The sequence below is a fragment of the Mastomys coucha genome, unplaced genomic scaffold, assembly GCF_008632895.1.
Source record: "Mastomys coucha isolate ucsf_1 unplaced genomic scaffold, UCSF_Mcou_1 pScaffold5, whole genome shotgun sequence".
Classification (NCBI taxonomy): Eukaryota; Metazoa; Chordata; class Mammalia; order Rodentia; family Muridae; genus Mastomys; species Mastomys coucha.
In genome coordinates this window covers 100,400,656-100,414,205 of record NW_022196911.1, presented here as the reverse complement: position 1 = coordinate 100,414,205, position 13,550 = coordinate 100,400,656, and the positions used below count along the sequence as shown (strand labels likewise).

The window sequence follows — 13,550 nt, the reverse complement described above, 5'->3', positions numbered from 1 at the left end:
ATATCACATTGCAGTTTACCACAGAACATTCTAGAATGGATCAATAGCAGACCCGAGTGTCAAGCAGAATGGCTGAATTAAATGTGAGAAAACTGAGCATACATGAAGGGGACTCATGTTGGTGAGGAGCTGGAATGATCCTGGGCCTCTGTCAAGAGAGAACAATCAGCATTGTGTGAAAAGATGGAGGGAAGTCACTTCAGAGAGGAGGTGGCGCTGCTGTGTGCACACAGATGTTATGGCTGATGTCAGCTGGCTGCTGTCCACCAGTGTAGAAAAGTCATACATTGTGCCGGAGAGGACAGTTCTGGTGTTTTTGAAATATCTTGCTATATAGCCCAGGGTAGTTTTGAACTCATGATCCTCCTGCTTGACCCTCCTCCCTCCCAGCCATCTCTGCCCCTTGCTAGGATTAGAGGTGTGTAATACTATGCCTGGCTACCGTTCTGGTTTTAAGTAAGAGTTTCTGTGGATTTTGTTTGTTTGTTTGACCTAAAATGCTTTGTAACTACTGATAGGGCCAAATAGTTCAGCCATAAAGGTGTGACACACCAGTAATCCCAGCACTTGGGAGGCAGAGGCAGGCAGACTACTGAGTTCAAGGCAGAGATGATCCACACAGTGAGACCCTGTCTCAACTCTCCAGTCCCCAAAAATAAAGATATAGGCTGCAATGCCTGTGTGGCTTTAGTTTTCCTCTGCTTTCCCTTTCTGAAATGTGTGTGTGTGTGTGTGTGTGTGTGTGTGTGTGTGTGTGTGCTCTCGTGTTTCGTGTAATTGCTCTGTTACTGAAACATACCCCAGACTCAAGCAATTTGGGGGCAGGAGCTGTCATTTGACATATCCTAATGGTAGTAGAGGTGGGTTGCTGAGCCTGTGTGGTTCAAGAGCCACCTGTGTCCCTCTCTACCTCAGTCCTCTGAACTCAGAGGCCCAGATGGATCAGGGAAGCTTTACCTTCTCTATTCCATGTTTTCCTGTCTTTTGAGACAAGGTCTTATATGTAGGCCAGGTTGGCCTTGAACTCCCGATCCTCTCGTCTCAGTGTTCCAAGTGCTGGGATTACAGGCAAGAGCTACCATACCTGCTTCACAGCCTCCCTCTTTGTAAGCCATGCGTATTTTCCTTTAATGAGAGCTAATAATTCTATAGCCAGGTACTATTTGTGCGGTTTTTTTCTGCTCTGTCCTTAAATCACCTTGCCTTCGGTCTGACACTGGGTGAGGTTTCATCTAACTGCAGACCTACACAGCCACACCGTGCACGAAGAGGTCAGAGGTGTCAGTCCTCACCTCCTGCCTTGTGGTTTGTCAGGTCAGCTGGTCTGCCAGCTTATGGAGAGTCTCCTGTCTCTGCCTCCTGACTCACGGGGATTACAGACACTCAGTGGGACAGGGACTCAGGTGGGACAGTGGTTCAGGTCTTTACGCTTGACCTCAAGTGCTAATTTACCCACTGAACCTTCTCCTCGGCCCTCAGCTGTCTTTCTGACTGTACCTGGAAGCACACAGCCTCATCTTCATGGCAGGGGCTTAGGGAGGCTCGAAGGAGGGCCCAGGGGACCCCCTTTGCTCCTTTTGAACCAGGTTCCCCTGAAGCCAGACCCCAGGGTCAGAGATAACCCTCTTTGTATCAAGCCTCTCTGCACCAGGAAGGGATGACCCCAACCTCCTCCCACCTCCTCCCAGAATGCAGCAGGTTCAGCTTACGAGGTGAATGGGTGGCCGACTCACCAACTTTGTAGCTTTGGGATCTGGATCACCCTGAGGGAAATTCTTGGTTCACATCTCTCCTCAGACTTGTCTAGACAGAATACTAGTGTGGAGTCAAAAGCAGGTTTAAGTCAACTGGGAAACTCACCAGAGGGGAGATGTTGAGACCCTTCCCGGATCCAAACTGCAGGGTCCTTTGTGTAACAGGGCAGAGCTACTGCAGTCATACAGGATGGCTGTGTCACTAAAATACTGCATATGGAAGGTGGCACATTAGTGGCTGCACTGCGGAAGCCTGAAGAGACCTGTCACCATGACACAGGGACACCCAATAAGGAGACTTAAAAAAAAAAAAATCAAAAAGGGGGTAGAGAAATGGCTCAGTGGTTGAGAGCACTGACTGCTCTTTCAGAGGTCCTGAGTTCATTTCCCAGTAACCACATGGTGGCTCACAATATGTAATGGGATCTGATGCCCTTTTCTGGTGTGTGTCTGAAGACAGTTACAGTGTATTCATATAAGTAAAAATAAATAAATAATAATAATAAAAATAGAGCTGGGCTATGGTGGTGCATACCTTTAATTCCAGCACTTGGGAGACAGAGGCAGGTGGATTTCTGAGTTTGAGGCCAGCCTGGTTTACAGAGTGAGTTCCAGGACAGCCAGGGCTATACAGAGAAACCTTGTCTCGAAAAAAAAAAAAAAAAACAGAGACGATAAGGATTATCCAGAAGAGAGGCATTCAGGGCTAACCTGAACCCTATTTAGACAGAGGTGAGAGAAGGCATCCAGGGACAGGGTGGGTCAATTGGAGGGGAGAGGAAGTGTGTGTGTGGGGTACCTCTGGGGTGGTTTCAGCAAAGGTGGCATAAAGGACAACCCCAGGGGAAGATTGGGGTGCTGGGCCCTCACTCTTAGTGCAGTCCTTGGGTGAGCACAGGGAAGATGAGGCAGATCTGGGGGGGATGAACTGATCCTGGAACTTTCCACCGAAGAGTCTCAGCTTGCTGGGGACTTGCCCGCAAGCAGTGGGGGAGGCAGGAGTTTGAAAGGCCACAGGGAACAGGCTGAAATTGGCTCTTTTTTGCCAAGACATTTCATTAGATGGGGACAACAAGGAAGCCGGGGAAAGAAGAGGAGAATTGGGGGTGGGAAGGTGGCAATTTTTTAGATGTCTTCATTCCTATTTTTTGAGTCTGAGGGCATGTCCTGAGGGGCATGGGGGAGGAGCCGGTGTCAGGAACCATGACTAAGGAGCAGTTGTCTCTCTGTAATGAATGACCTGAACTTGGTATTGTCTTGGATGGACAGAAAATAAACAGTGTTCACAAACACACATGGAAGAAATGACATCCTGGGTCAAGGACAAACGAGGTTTGGATTCTCTCTTCAGTGGAGGGGTGGGGGCACGGTATAACTATGTAGCCCAGGTTGGCTTTGAACACTTGATCCTCTTCCTGAGCCTCTCAAGTGCTCAGAGTACAGATGTGTGCCACCATATCCAGTTGCCCCCACCTCCTTCCTTCTATGTGGTGGCAGCAGGGACAGAAGTCACAACAGGGCAGGCACATTCTGGCTTGGCTGCCTGGATCCTTCATTACTAGCTGTGTGACCCTGGGTCAGTCACTCAACCTCTTTGAGCCTCAGCTGTCTAGAAAATGTAGGGGTTAAACAATTAATACATGTGTTTTAGAAGCTACCTAAGGGCCATCTTCAGTGGTTATCATTAAAGCCTAGGGGTGCATCTAAACCTTTACGGGATACTTGTATTTTCAGACCAAACAGCTTCTCAGGACAAATGCCCCAACTCATCTCAGATCCTCACATGGAACAGGTTTACTTCCAGTTGTGTATTAATGCTCTACCTGAGCTGCCCTTGCAGAAGCCTCTGGAGTTTTATAGAATAGGGTGACTACAAGGGGGAGAAACACCCATTAGCAAAAGAACTGCCTGCTCTCTCTAAAGGCTCTTGTTTGAAAATACCCAGGGCACGTGGTGCCCCTTGGCCCTCCCGATGTAGCCTCTGGCCAGGCAGGGCAGATGGCGGACCCAGTGAGATCATCCCCTGGTCCCGTGACACCCTGGGGACCGTGCCAAAACCCTGTCCTGGCACACCCTTCATGAAGCCAACTGCTTTGTAGGAGGGGTGAGGGGCCTACAAAGGCCCCTTCAAGAGCAAAGAGCAACAGTAGAAATTATTCATGAATATCACTTTTATAGAAAACGTGCCTATGAATGTAGACAAAACCCCTCAGGCTGCAGAAAGAACAGGCATTTCTTCAAAAGTATGGCAGGGAGATGACCCCTCGGGAGACACCCTCTTGTAGACACCCCCTTGTAGACACCCCTTCAGGAGACGCCCCCCTCAGGAGACGTCCCCGTTGTGAGTGCTTGTTTTCCTCACTGTAGCATTTTCAAACATCGGCCATGTAGACAGCTGATAATGAGCAATAAACACACTCTCATTTGGGCAAACAAACTATGCTTGCACCATATCCAGCCCACTGAGGACAGACTGGCATTGCAGACCCGGACCACTTAGAGTCTCCAGCAGAAATCTAGGTCAGGGAGAGGCAGAAAAAGGAGGCCCGGGCACACATTTAGGTTCTGTGCCTCAAGAACACGCTGCTAAAGTGGCAGCCTTGCTGGATGCCAAGTGTCCACTGCACAGCAGAAGGACCCAAAGAAAGCCTGCACGGAAATTATGTCCAGAAACAGGGAGGCTGGCGGGAGGAGGGGAAGCGGGATTCAGGGAAAGATGGGGGGAAGGAGGGAATGAGAAAGAAGTCCAAAGAACTTAGGACGAAGTCCAAAGAACTTAGGACAAACCACTGTGGAAGAGAAAGGGGGAGAGCACATTAGTGTGTGCATATATATGCACACATATGTGTTTGCGTATGTGCAGGCATACATGAGTGTACATGAGTATGTGTATGTATGCATGTGTGTACTGTATGCATATGTGCACAAGAATGTGTATGTTGGTGTATGTGTTCACACATGTGTGCATGTGTATGTATGTACTATGTCAGTGCGAACTACAATCATGCTACATGCCTCCTCTGGGTTTTCGAGTGTTCCAGGAGTCACCAGCAAAACCATACACAGTTGGGTGTGGCGGATCCATGCTTATAATATGGGCACTTGCGAAAGTGAGGCAGAATTATTACATGTTCAAGGCTAGCCTGGGCTACACAGCAAGATCCTATTTCAAAAAACAAAGAAGAGAAAAAAAAAAAAAGAGGAACAGGAGGTTGTTTTCAAAAGTTATGTAAGGGCCGGATATGGCAGCTCATGACTAATCCCAGCAATGAGGTGGGACAGACACAGGCAGGTCTGTGAGTTCGAGTCCAGCCTGGTCCCTGTTCTAACATAGTGAGACTAAAAGCAAAACATTAATTTAACAATAAGACACCCCAAATCAAAAGTTGCATAAGAGGCGTGAAATTAAATTTCTTTTCTTTGGCCATGTCTAAAAATAGAGGTGCCCTTTGAGCCTGGGCACAAACTAGGGCTCCCAGCTGGCTGCTGCTGGTTGGCCTCAGCCTCAGCCTCCCTGTCCCCAGCCTCCCTAGGCTCCTCAGGATCCACGAGGTAGGGACAAGTCATCCCAAGGAACGGCTTGGACACAGAGTTCCCTGCTGTCACTCTGGCTTTGGCTTACACCATGTCACTAAGGAGATTTTGTCTGCATTAAGCTGTCAAGGTGGCTTGCCCGTTGTACAATCTCAGGATTGTTATTGGAGGTGGGGACCCCAAAAGACAGGGTAGTGGTGGAATGCGGGCTACTCCCCACCAGGGAGTAGAGGGCACAGGACAAAGGCACTACCCGAGAACACCTTCTGGGGCTGGTGGGGCACAGGACTTGCAGATCAACCATCCCTGTATGGAGAGGTGCAGGCCACATGCTGGGTTAAGAGATTAAAGCAAAGCGTTCGTGAACAGGGAAGGCCAGGAGACCATGGACAAGGAGACCAGATGGCTACTAGGGAAGGTGCTGGGGCAAAGGGTGGGTTTTAGAGGAACCCCTGCCCTTAAGGCTGGGAGAGCAAGGAAGCCCAGGGACACCAGATCTAGCATCATAATCTCTTTGTAAGAATTCCATAGTTGGTTTCCCTAGTCCTGTCTCCTTCCCTGGAGGATTGAGCTCGAATCTAACAATCTGGAGACACCGGCAGGAATCACTGAGTCTCTCGTCTTCCACTTGACACCGGTCAGGCAGTGTCACACCATGCCCCTGGTGTCCCACTGCTGGTACGCATCTTGAGGGTAGAGACTCCTGAATGAATCATTCTGAACTACTGGAAACCTCTCAATACTTGTGCATGGGGCAGTCACCTCATGAGTGAGCAGGAGAGTGGAATAGTGGTTACTCAGCGTGCTCACCACACTCCCCTCCCGTGTCTCGCTTCTAGGCCTGCGTGTGCTAACACACAAGCTTTACTGAGGTGGGAGAGAAAGGTAGAGGGGGGTGGGAAAGAGTGACCTAGATGGGAGAGGCGTGAGGCCCAAAGAAGGATAAACATCTGCACCTGCTTCAGGGGACAGCTCCCTAAGGACCACAGGAGCCAGAGACTGGGCTGGGCCTTTGAGCTAGACAATTTTTTAAAAAAAGATTTACTTATTTTATTTTACATAAGTACACTGTAGTTGTCTTCAGACCAGAAGAGGGCATCAGATCCCACTACAGATGGTTGTGAAGCCACCATGTGGTTGCTGGGAATTGAACTCATGACCTCTGGAAGAGCAGTCAGTGCTCTTAACTGCTGAGCCATCATCTCTCCAGCCCTGAGCTAGACATTAACAAAGAGCATCACTCCCAGGTTGGGTCCTGAGACTGTTGGGGAAGCCAACAGTTCTGTAGAATCCAAATGTCTTTGCCACCTCTGGGTTCCAAAGGACAGGAGTTGGTGACTACCAAAGCCCCCTACAGGACAACTCCTGACCACTGCTCCAGGCAGGTCTTGGGCCAAGAATATATCAGGTTGCATAATGAAGCCTCTGGCTTTGTGAGCAGGAGGAAAAGGGGAGGAGAGTGGAGGAGGGAAGATCAGAGCAGAGGCAGGCTACCCAGGGGAGTCTGCCCGACTGCTGGGAGGAGGGGAAGGTCTCTGAGGTGGGACAAGGCTTTAGCTGTTGACCTTCTGCCAGAGGTCACCATGTGAGGCTGGGATGCAGGCAGGTAGCTCGGGGAGACAGAGCCAAGTGCTTGCTCCTGCTTTTCCCAGTCGTTAACCCACAGGGTTAAACTCAGAGGAGAAAAACTCGAGATGGCCTCAGGTCCAGAGTCCAACTTCCCTGCGAGAAGGAAAGCGATGTCATGGTGAGGAGGCTACACAAGACGTGGGAAGTGGCCCAGCCAGTGAGTGAGTGGCAAAGGGAAAGAGTAAATAAGAACTTGGCTTTTCCTCTTGGGCTGTGCCAAGTCGGGGCCAGCAGTTTCCATGTTTCTGAGAATTGTGTGCTGTAGGCTGGAGCTGAAGACAGAGGTTGTAAGCTACCTGAAAGGGATGCTGGGATCTGAACCTGGGTCCTCTAGAGGAACAGATGACACTCCTAACTGTTAGACCATTTCTCCTTCACACACACATGCACACACACACACACACACACACACACACACACATACACACACACACACAATTTCTCCAAGACTGAGGATACAGCTCAGTGTGTACAGTGCTAGTATAGATATACAGATCCCTGGGCTGGACCCTAGAACTACACAAACTGGATCTGATGGCATAGACCTGTATCCTAGAGTTTGGAGGGTCAGGGGTGTCGAGTTTGAGGTCATTACTAACTTCATAGCAAATCTGAAGTCAATCTTGGATACAAGAACTTCAGAGAGGTGGGGAGGGGGGAGGAAGAAAAGAAAAAAGAGAAAGAATTTGCTAATTTAAAGTTTAAAAGTGAATAAGACAAGGCAAAGCTGTAAAACTGTACCTTGGTGTATATTTAGTACTTGCTAAATGAAGCAGGGAGTGTGGTTCTATGGTGGCTCATGCCTGTAACCCTAACACAGGAAGCCGAGGCAGGAGGATTGGCCACAAGTTCCAGGCTGGGGCTATTGAGTGAGACCCTATATCAAAAAGACAAACAAGCTGGGCAGGATATACCTTTAATCCTAGCAATCAGGAGGCAGAGGTAGGCAGATCTCTGTGAGTTCCAGGCTAGCAGCCTGGTCTACAGAGAGAGTTCCAGGACAGCTAGGACTATACAGAGAAACCCCGTCTTGAAACAAACGAACAACAAACAAACGTCAAAATAAAACAAAGCTCCATACTATCAGGCTGCAATGGTAAGATCAAAACTTAGGGATACATGGATAAATACTCTTGTTTTTTTCTCTGCTGTGGTGGGGATTGAACTTAGGACCTCAGATGTGCTAGGCAAGGGCTCTAACAGAGTTACATCCCCAGGCCCCACCCCTTTATGACAAAATCTTGATATGCAGCCCAGGTAGGTCTTAAACTCATGGCAATCCTCTTGCTTCAGCGTCTCAAGTACTGGAATGACAGGCATACATGTGTAAGCGTGTCGCCACGGTGAACTCCTTTCTCCTTGTCTGCATTAATTTGCAGGGAGGTAAGGTGTTGAGACGGGGCTGGTTTAGAGCCCTGACTGACGTGGAGCTCATTATGTAGAGCAGGCTGGCCTCGAACTTTTGTTGAGCCTTCTGCCTCTACCTCCCATGCGCTGGAATTAAAGGCAAGGATCATCATATCTTGACTAACATTTACTTAAAATTTTTATGTATTTTATTTCATTTTGTTTGGAGACAGGGTCTCACTCTGTAGCTCTTGGCTGGCCTGGAACTCATAATGTAGACCAGGCTGGCCTTGAACTCAGAGATCCACCTGTCTTTGCCCCATGAGTCTGAGAGTAAAGAAAGGGATACACCACCATGCCCAGCCATTTATTTTAATTTAAAAATCAAACAAACAAACAAACAAACAAAACCCGCTGGCACATGAAATACACAAGAGTTTATTAAAGTAATGGTTTCTTCTCTGGCCATTGTTTAAACCCCTCATACCATGGTTATTTTTTAAAATAACATAGAGAAGTGGGCTCTTAAAGCAAAGGTTTAGCACCGGGCATCTACTGGCTGGAAACGTGACTGGTCTGTAGGATCGTGTGAGTTAAAAGGTAACCCTCCTTCAGTATCCAGCATCTCAGTGTCTCAGTTAGCAGTGGTCCCCAGGAGAATGAAGAGACACGCTCCTAGTTCATCAAATGCCTGCTTATTGCCAATGCCCGATCCTCTAGACACTGCCTCCCTCATACAGCAGCCACAGACAGAGAATTCTAGAAGGCCACACTCAGCAGTGTGAGAGCTGGCTATGGCTCCCCAGGATCAGGATATGAAACTCAAGCCGGGCCCGTGGAGGGTGATACTCCTGGCAGGCTTTGGCCATTCCTTGGTCCCGGAAACAGAAGCAGCAGCCAGCGCATGGTCCCTGCAGCCGTGACCTACTTCCCTGGTCTGCTGGCAGGGACCAGACAGCTGTGACAAAGCAGAAATGGGTCTATTTGGAATTACCGTGGGCTCGTCACTAAACAATAGTTATCACATTCTGGGGATGAAAGTCAGAGATAGAAAGGACATCTAATCTTGGAAATCAAACAGTTATTGGGGGTGGAAGGTATTAAAATACAGGCTGTGGCTGACAGATCTAGGTTTAAATTCTGACGCTTTTCTTTTTCTTCCTTTTCTTTTCTTTCTTTCTTTTTCTTTTCTTTTTTTTCTTTCAAGGCAGGGTTTCTCTGTGTAGCCCTGGCTGTCTTGGAACTCACTCTGTAGACCAGGCTGGTCTCGAACTTGGAAATCTGCCTGCCTCTGCCTCCCGAGTGCTGGTATTAAAGGCATGCGTCACCACTGCCCAGCTACATATATATGTATATATATATATTTTTTGAGACCAATTTTTTCTGTGAAGCTCTGGATGTCCTGGAACTCTGTAGATCTGGCTGCCTCTGCCTCCCAAGTGCCAGGACTAAAGGCCTGAGACATCATGGCCAGCTTACTGGTCCTTTTTTTGTTTATTTAAATAAATATAATTTTATTGTAATGAACTCAAAAATTTTAAAGAAATCAGCAAGCTGAATTCAAATTCTGGTTTAAAAAAAAAACAAATAAAATTTTATTGTAGTAAACTTACAAATAAAAAACACCATGAAGCTGAATTCAAATTCTAGTTTTTGATGTGCTGGCCATGTGATCTTGGGTGAGTGACATAACCATTCTGAACCTCAATTTCCTGCTTTGTGACACATACTGGGATGAAACCAAGTCTAATAACCTTGTATATATGTATGTATCTGTCTGTCTATCTATCACTCCTGTTTATCTATCTACATATCTATCTACCTACCTATCTACTATATCTGTTTCTCTATTCATGTATGTGTGTATGCACACAACTTATCAAAAGCTTGTGAAGGTCAGAAGACAACTAGTAGGGGTCACTTCTGTCCCTCCACCATATGGGGTCTGGAGCTTGAACTCAAGTTGTCAGCTTGGTGGCAAGTGTCTTTGTCCACCGAGCCATCTCACCATCCCCTCTTTTAGTCCTTAGCAACAAGACAAATTCTATAGGTGCGCAAACCCCTCCTTAGAGCACCAGACTCCATCCAGAGGGGACTTAGCTTGGTAGAGGTGGGTACGTCATGGTCAGCTGCCCGGGGGCCTGTGCTTCAGGGATCTATTAACAGCAAACAATGATCAGACAATCTATACTTGAGAATTAGGGGAATGGATTACAGGTGGGGAGACTAATAAGGAAAGAGGGGAGGTTTAAGTAGGATTAAAGCACAATGAGGTTTGGTTTTGCTTTGGGGCGTGGGTAACATTTATCGAGCTCTTCCTGTATTTTCCTAAGTAGGTCATAAGCCTGGACAGGTTGAGAGAAAAGTTCCCTGGGGAAGTGAAATTCATGTTGCTACCCAAAGGATGTGGACGAGTTCTCAAGGAAAGCGAGGGAGGGGAAAAGGCGGTCCAGGGAGAGGGGCTCGGACAGGAAACTACAGGGACAGTGGGCAGTGCAGGATGCAAAGCCACAGCAGCTTGGGATTTGCTGGTTCCGGAGGCATCTACCTGGCTCTGCTGATAACTACAGGTGGTTCTGGGAGAAAGGCAAAGCCCAGGTCTCTATGGATTCTTGTGAAGAGGATGACCATGCTGGAAATGCCAAGAACACCTCAGCAAACACCCATCTGGTGCTGGGCCTGGTGGTACAAGCCTGCAGTGCCAGCTACTTCAGAGCCTGAAGCAGGAGAATCAAAAGTTTAAGGCCTCCCTGGGCTATAGAAGGAGTCCAAGAACAGCCTGGGGGAATTTACTGAGACCTTGTCTTAAAATTAAAATAATAAAAAGGAATAGAGATGTGGCTCAATGGTAGAGTGTCTGCCTGGCATATGTAAGGTCCTGGTTCAAGACAAGTACAGAAAGCAAAAACACAACAAAACAACCACACACACACACAAAAAAAATCCCAAATCAGATCCAGCTGGAAACAGAAGAGGGCTAAGGATGAATGAGGGAGACTCTGGCTTTACTTTGTCATAAAGATGAAGGTTGCTTATTTACTTAATTTTGTTTTTTTTTTTTTGTTTGTTTGTTTTTTTTGTTTGTTTTGTTTTTTTTCAAGATAGGGTTTCTCTGTGTAGCCCTGGTTGTCCTGGAACTCACTCTGTAGAGCAGGCTGGCCTCGAACTCAGAAATCTGCCTGCCTCTGCCTCCCAAGTGCTGGGATTAAAGGCATGAGCCACCACTGCCTGGCTCTTATTCTTTAGCTATTCACATCTTTGATATTTTAATTTATGTGTATGTGTGCACACACATGTGTCCCATGGCACATGTGTGGAGGTCACAGGACACCTTTTAGGAGTCAGTTCTCTCAGTTCACCATGGGTTCTGAGGATGGAACTCAGGTCATTTTGTTTGGGTTGCATTTGTGTGGTAATAACACCAGCCCAAGGAGAGTTATTTAGTTTACTATATACTAGCAGGAAGGCCATGGGGGAGAACATAGAAATAGAAAAGGGGAAGAGAAACCTAAGAAATGGTTATGAGGCCAGGGAGAAGTGGTGAAAGGCAATGGGTGGAATCTGAGGCTGGCTGGGAGACCACGGCAGGGCCGGGAGGAGCAGGCTGCCGAGGTGCAAACTTCAGCCAATGGAGTCTGCTGAGTTGGCACAGCTCAGCCACAGACCAGGACCTCCCACCCCACAGGTCAGTGGAGCGAAATATCTGTACCCTGGAAGTGTGGACATTGGACAGCTACGGCCCAAGAGTTCCCACTCCCAACATGTAAGGCTCACCAGACACTCAGTGAATTAAACCGACAAATTATTATTGTGAACTCAAAGTATATTTCCACTGTAGCAAAAGGGCAGAGCACTGGCTGGTGCTCCTTCCCCCGAGTATCCATTTTGGAAAGTTTCAAACCTACAGAAGAGTTGCTTAAATAATACAATAAACACCACAGGCCCAAGATCCAGCCTTACCTAAACTAAAAGAGCCATACTTCAGCTGTCTCTACTTAGGTATACATTTATATAGTGCTATCTATATAATAAAGTGCATATGTGCATGCATGAATATTCATATTCACATTTTCCCCTGAAGTATGAGAGGATCAGCTGCTTATATGTCCCTAAGAAACGCCTGGGGGAGGGGTAGCGATGTTTAGTCTAAGAAGTGGGCAAGGCGTAGAGAATATGTAGACATGTTTCCCTTCAGAGAAGGGAAACAGAGCCTTTGAGCCAATCCCATGATACTACCACAGAGTGAGTGTCCCAGGCCAGGCATGGTGGCGCATGCCTTTAATCCCAGCAATTGGGAGGTAGACACAGGTGGATCTCTTTGAGGTTGAGGCCAGCCTGATCTACAGAGTGAGTTCCAGATAGCCAAGGCTGCATAGAGAGACTCTGTCTCAAAAACAAACAAACAAACAAAACCCCAAATACTTTTTGTCTATGTATGTATGTATGTATGTATGTATGTATGTATGTATGTATAATGTGTCTGTGTATGCACATGTGTGTGTATAGGCCAGAAGACGGCAACATTCTCTATCAATTCTCAGCCTGTTCCTTTGAGGCAAGGTCTCTCCCTGAACCTGGCACCCACATTTTCTAGGCTAGTCTGGAAGCTAGCAAGCCCCGTAGATCCTCCTATCCACATTCTCCCAAGAGCTGGGGTAATGACATGCTTGGAATGCCCAGTTTGTTACTTGAGTGCTGGGATCCGACCTCCAGTCTTTGTGATTGTGCAGTAAGTGTTCTTAACTGCCGAGCCATCTCTCCATAGAGTCTCTGAAATCTAAAACTTTTTGATGCTCCAGAAATTCAGATTTCTGAGCATTTTAGACTTAGGGCTTTGGAATCAGGGATATTTAACTAGTATATCTAAGCAAATGCTCCCCAATCCCCCCCCACGACATCCCCCTTCAGTCTAAAACACTCCTAGTCTCAAGCATTTCAGACAATCTTTGGGGATGGGCTCAAGCTGGGTGGGTGCATTGTCCAACCATACCCTTCATGGATTGGTCGGCATTTTGTTTTGAGACGGGGTCTCACTATGTAGCTCTCATTGGCTTTGAATGTAAATCTCTTGCCTTAGCTAGACTATATGCTGGGGTTACAGACACAATGACTGGCAGGTGTGTTATTTTCTAAAAGACCTTTTCAACCTATTTTATATTAGGAGACATGATCTTATGCAGGCTGACCCAAACTCTTGGGGTCAAGTGATCCTCTTGTCTTAGCTTATGGAATAGCTGGCCATACAGATATACACTATTGGACAGTCTTTTTTTTTTTTTTTTTTTT

The 13,550-nt window shown here is 47.3% G+C and overlaps 1 protein-coding gene and 1 pseudogene across 3 annotated transcripts in view; one reads left to right on the top strand and one right to left on the bottom strand.

Annotated features, from left to right (window-relative positions):
- Mapt (microtubule associated protein tau) overlaps positions 1-13,550 on the bottom strand; it is a 102,820-nt gene that overhangs the window by 57,415 nt on the left and 31,855 nt on the right. The window lies entirely within an intron of this gene.
- LOC116078750 overlaps positions 6,983-13,550 on the top strand; it is a 20,623-nt pseudogene continuing 14,055 nt past the window's right edge.